Raw genomic sequence first — 5,819 nt, 5'->3', positions numbered from 1 at the left:
TATGATTGATTTAATTTTCTTGTGGTTATGTTGCTGTCCTTTGGTGCCCATCATATGATTGCGCGCATGGATCACACCCTAGGGTTAGTTGTATGTTGATAGGACTATGTATTGGAGGGCAAGAGTGACAGAAGCTTCAACCTAGCATAGAAATTGATGCATATGGGATTGAAGGGGGAGCAATATATCTAAAAGCTATGGTTGGGTTTTACCTTAATGAACATTAGTAGTTTCGGATGCTTGCTAATAGTTACAATCATAAGTGCATAGAATTCCAAGTCAGGGATGACATGCTAGTAGTGGCCTCTCCCACATAATACTTGCTATCGGTCTAGTAAAGTAGTCGATTGCTTAGGGGCAATTTCGCAACTCCTACCACCACTTTTCCACACTCGCTATATTTACTTTATTGTTTCTTTATCTAAACAGCCCCTACTTTTTATTTACATACTCTTTATTATCTTGCAAACCTATCCAACAACACCTACAAAGTACTTCTAGTTTCATACTTGTTCTAGGTAAAGCGAATGCCAAGCGTGCGTAGAGTTGTATCGGTGGTCGATAGAACTTGAGGGAATATTTGTTCTACCTTTAGCTCCTCGTTGGGTTCGACACTCTTACTTATCGAAAACTGTTGCGATCCCCTATACTTGTGGGTTATCACCCTGCACCTCACACATGAACCTCATTAAACATATTCTGCGTTACCTCAAGGGCACATCTCATTATTGGCTTCGGCTGCATCATTCTCCCTCACATGACTTGGTGGCCTACTCCGATGCCGATTGGGTCGGATGCCCCGATACGCGCAGGTCCACATCAGGCTTCTATCTCTTTCTTGGGTCGAACCTTGTCTCTTGGTCCTCCAAACGTTAGCCCACTGTTTCACGCTCCAGTGCGGAGGCCGAATACCGCGATGTCGCCAATTATGTCGCTGAGTCCTGTTGGGTGCGCCAGCTGCTTCATGAACTGAATCGTCCCCCCACTCGTGCCACGCTGGTCTATTGCGACAACATCAGTGCCACATACTTGTCCACCAATCCTGTTCAATATCAATGACGAAGCATGTGGAGATTGACTTGCACTTTATCCGTGATCGTGTTGCTCTTGGGGAAGCACGTGTTCTTCATGTTCCCTCCAGCTCACAGTTTGCCGATGTATTTACCAAAGGGCTCCCCACCGTCGTGTTTCAGGATTTCATATTCAGCCTCAATGTCCTTCTAGAAGGAGTTCCGGCTGTGGGGGGGTGTTAACTGATGTATATTATCTGCTGTAACGTTTCCTGTATGACATGGTCTTGTTGTAACTTTCTCCTATTCTGTAGGATCTAGATAATCTTAGCTCGTACTGTTCGACAGGACGTGCCTGATCTCTAGGGAGCCCGTTGGGGTCTCTCCCTTATATGTAATCCTTCTATGAGCTAATACAGATAGTGTGAAATCCATCTTATAACTTTGAAGCCCATGCCATTCCTTTCTCAGCTAAAATCCTATAACTGGAAGCTCTGTTCATGAGTGTCAAGATACCAACCTAAGAAGGCCCAAATGCATTCACATGCCCTCTTTCCCTGATAATTTCTCATTGGCACTAATAAGGTGCATGATGATTCATACTTCCACCAGCTAGTAGGTTAGCTAGGGTTCAAACATCCATGCAAGGTTAGTGGGTCTGAAGAGTGCGGCTCCGATGAATGCATGCAACTTTCAGATGATCTGTCTCCACAGTGGGTGGCTAGGTGCTCCAAGTGTCCATAATTTTTGCTGTCAGGATCTTAGTGTTGAAATAACCTCAAAAGCCCAAGTGGGTTAGTTGAATGCAATGACAGACATAATGTTTCAAGCACATTTATCTTGATACCCATGCCAAGACAATCTTCAGCTGCCACGCTCCAAATATCTATGCCTACTTAGCTAATCAACCCGAAGCAACCTGAGCTAAGAAGATCCAAAGATCTCCAACCCAACTTGGCACCTATAAATAATCCCCCATGATGGAATACTTGATCCCATCAGTTTCTACACCACCAGCACATACGAAGAAGGCAATTCTTCTACTTGCACAAATGGCCTCCATTGTACCCCTTTTCTCTCTGCTATGTTTGTTCTTGTGTTGTGTTCTTGCCAAGGGAGACATGAAAGTGGCCCCTTCAACAAATGGGGCTCATGATAGAGGTCGGTCTCTACAGTCAAGTCATGTTTTCGGTGTGCTCAGATATGGGGCTTACGGCGATGGACGCCATGACGATACACAGGTATGTATCGTGTAGTGCAAAATCACCTCAAAATACATAGCATAGTTCATTTCACTAGAAATGGAAATGGATACTACCTGTGCATCCACTTCTTGTAGGCATTTTCCAAGGCGTTGGCTGCAGCTTGCTCCTCATAAAGAAGCTCAGCAGTGCTGTCTATGGCCTTATCTTTGACAAGAAGGCTAGCCATGCCGCCGGAGGGCCATCTAGGATTGAGAATGCCAAGATCGCTGTCATACAATTTCAGATCTCACCGTCCAAGACTGATATTGAGAAGAGTGTTATTGTGTCAAACTATGCGCAGATGGGCCGCATCCTCCGCGAGGAGCGTAATTACATCCTAGGGATGGTTAAGAAGATCAAGGCATTTGGATGTAATGTCCTCCAAATCCAGAAGAGCATCTTGCGTGATGTGGTGACTGAGTTGTCGCTGCATTATCTCACAAAGGCTAAGATTATGGTGGTCAAGGATGTAGAGAGGGACGATATTGAGTTCATCACCAAGACTCGTAACTGCTTGCCAATTGCCAATAATGAGCATTTCCGAGAAGAAAAACTTGGGTATGCTAATGTTGCCGAGGAAGTGTCTGCTGGAGATGGCAAGATTGTCAAGATCACTAGCATCAGGGACATGGGGAGGACTGCAATTGTGCTTGTCCGTGGGTCCAACCAGTTGGTTAATGATGAAGCTGATCGCAGTCTCCATGATGTCATGTCTGTCATCAGGTAATTTTACTTCCACTGAAACTGTGTCTTATATGCTTGAAAGGTTCTTGATTGTCGTCCTGCTTTTCTAGGTCATTTTTATTATGGTGACTTGTAAATTATGTGAAGTAACTTAAATCTGCACACCATTGTTGAACAATTATTCATTCCAGTAAACTGTTACGTGTTTTAAAAGAAAATCCACTCTATATGGTGCCAGACACATAGGGAACCACAGAGATCATAGGTTCACTAGGTGATTATGAGTGACACAGAGCCAAGTTTGATCAAGCTCACTTACGTTGTCGTGCTATTTGAGTTACTCTCATTGATCTGGTAATCACCAAGTTGGCATATTACGGTTGGCAAATGGTGTGTGAGCCATTTGTGTTGGCTAAGTTGTATGTCATGTCTATTCATGGTACTTTATGATAACACTTTGTCATCTATAATTATGAATCTGGACATTTGGTGCTTTGTGTGGATGATAATAGATTTGTGAAATTAAATTTCACAAGAGTACACCATCAAAAAAATTCACAAGATTCAGTGGCGAGGTTGCTTTGTGTGTAAGCTTTCACCTTTTAGGACTAGCCTACTACCTATTGCCACAAGCAGCACTTCCGTGTTTCATTCATGGCCAGAAATAGGGTTTTTGTGCAGCGTTTACTCCAACCTTTATTTTGGCACTCCTCATCTGCTTCATGAACACAGTTAAGGCTGATGGATAGATCACCTCTTATGGGCTAAGTGCTCTAGTAGGGAACTATAGAGTGGCCAGGCAGCACCTTTTGTTAGTTCCAATCTTGTTACAAGTTGTAGTAGTTAGTATCTATGCATGCATGGCGGCAGGTTATGATGTTTCTAGAAGATGGCAAGAGGTAGAATGTAAGTTAGCTAGTAATATTAGCTACTCCCTCCCTTCACTATTACAAGATGTTTTGGATATTTCAATATGGACCAAGTGAACGAACACACCAAAACATGTCTATATACATCTAATTTAGAAAAAATTAGAACATCTTTCTTATATCGGTGAACGGAGGGAGTAGCATTTAGTCGGCTGGAGTCAATTTGGCTAACCCCTTAGATTGTCATACATCCAGATGTGACAACATGAAATTGTTATGAGAGCTAGTCGCTAGCTCCAATGCCTTTTACAGCCTTTTGGAACATTGGTGTGGTATCAACATGGTTGTTTTGGATATTACAATGACCGCCTCATCTTATGCCTGTGAATTTGAACACTTCCACGGTAGTAGGATTCCATATGATCAATCCATGACAATGTGTGGGTGTACACATCAGATCTTATGAAATTGTATTATTTTTTGAGCAAAATATCATTGTCCTCTTATCGTATCAACCGCTCATTTCTTTCTAGGGAAACTCATGCTATGAAGTCTAGATGAGAATGTGTATGTTGGGCAGGCGGGTTTATATTACAACTTCTGTTGTTTCATAATTAGATGGTTGCTCTGAATTTTACTGAAGAGACAACTTCTTGGAGTAGACAGTTTTCCAGGTCTTTTTTACCCAAATATGGGATGACCTGGCCTTGTGGGCTCAAGTATAATGAAAATTAAGTTAATTTCCATACCATTAGGCCTTGAGCTTAAGTAGAAATGTATCCTCAGGAAATGATTATTCTTTCTCATGATGTATTCATTTTGTAGTATTTGTGGTGCTTAGCACTATTTTAGCTTACAATTTATTATTTCTTAAGTGTCCTGATCCTGTTCATGCTTATTCTTATGAGGGTGCTTGGTGAACAAGAGGTTTTTAATTGCTGGTGGTGGTGCTCCTGAAATAGAAATGTCAATGCAACTGGCTGCTTGGTCAAAGGAGCTCCATGGGATGGAGAGTTACTGCATCAAGGAGTTTGCTGATGCACTCAAGGTCATCCCTTACACACTGGCAGAGAACGCAGGGCTCAACCCAATCGCCATTGTTACTGAGCTAAGGAACCGGCATGCCAAGGGTGAGCAGAACATGGGCATCAACATGAGGAAAAGGCCAAATCACAACAATCCTGGAGGAGAATGTTGTGCAGCCATTGCTTGTGAGCACGAGTTCCATCTCGCTGGCATGCAAGTGCATTAGAATGATCTTGAAGATTGATGATATAGTCACTGTAAGGTAAAGCCCATAGGGCGGATGATCCTTTTTAGGGATGTATTATTATGTGTGAGGGGACGAACACTTTGGCATGTCTGGCTCTATCTGCCTTTTTGTTACGTAGGGGCACCGAGTTACAATTTTATTTGTGAACGTGGCTCTTTGATGTGTTATTTTTAAAAGTTTCCTCAAGATCATTTCTGTCACTGCTATTAGCTTCGTTGAAATTATTTGATGCGCCTCCATTACTAGGATAAGGGAGTCTAGGAGCATAACCATTATTTTTCCAGTTGGGGTTATAGTTGTTGTTGGGTAACATAGCATGCAATTTCAAAACAATTCCTACGATCATGCAAGATCTATCTAGGAGATGCATAGCAACGAGATGGGGAGTGTTTGTCTACGTACCCTCGTAGACCGAAAGCGGAAGCGTTATGTTAACGCGGTTGATATAGTCGAGCGTCTTCACGATCCAACCGATCCAAGTACCAAACGTACGGCACCTCCGTGTTCAGCACACATTCAGCTCGATGACGTCCCTAGAGCTCTTGATCCAGTAGAGGGTCAAGGGAGACTTCTGACAGCACGACGGCATGGTGACGGTGATGGTGATGTGATCCGCGCAGGGCTTCGCCTAAGCACTACGACACTATGACAGGAGGAGTAAACTGTGGAAGGGGACACCATAACAGGATAAGAGATTTCTTTGGGTGCCTTTGGGGTGCCCCCGCCCCCATATATAAAG

General features: G+C 43.2%; 1 pseudogene; it reads left to right on the top strand.

Annotated features, from left to right (window-relative positions):
• Positions 1–1,055: 1,055 nt before the first annotated feature.
• Positions 1,056–5,099, top strand: LOC119316076 (annotated as a pseudogene).
• Positions 5,100–5,819: the final 720 nt, after the last annotated feature.

Source organism: Triticum dicoccoides, chromosome 6A, assembly GCF_002162155.2.
Source record: "Triticum dicoccoides isolate Atlit2015 ecotype Zavitan chromosome 6A, WEW_v2.0, whole genome shotgun sequence".
Lineage (NCBI taxonomy): Eukaryota > Viridiplantae > Streptophyta > Magnoliopsida > Poales > Poaceae > Triticum > Triticum dicoccoides.
Note: the sequence above shows the minus strand (reverse complement) of the source record. Positions and strands in the feature narration are given on the sequence as shown.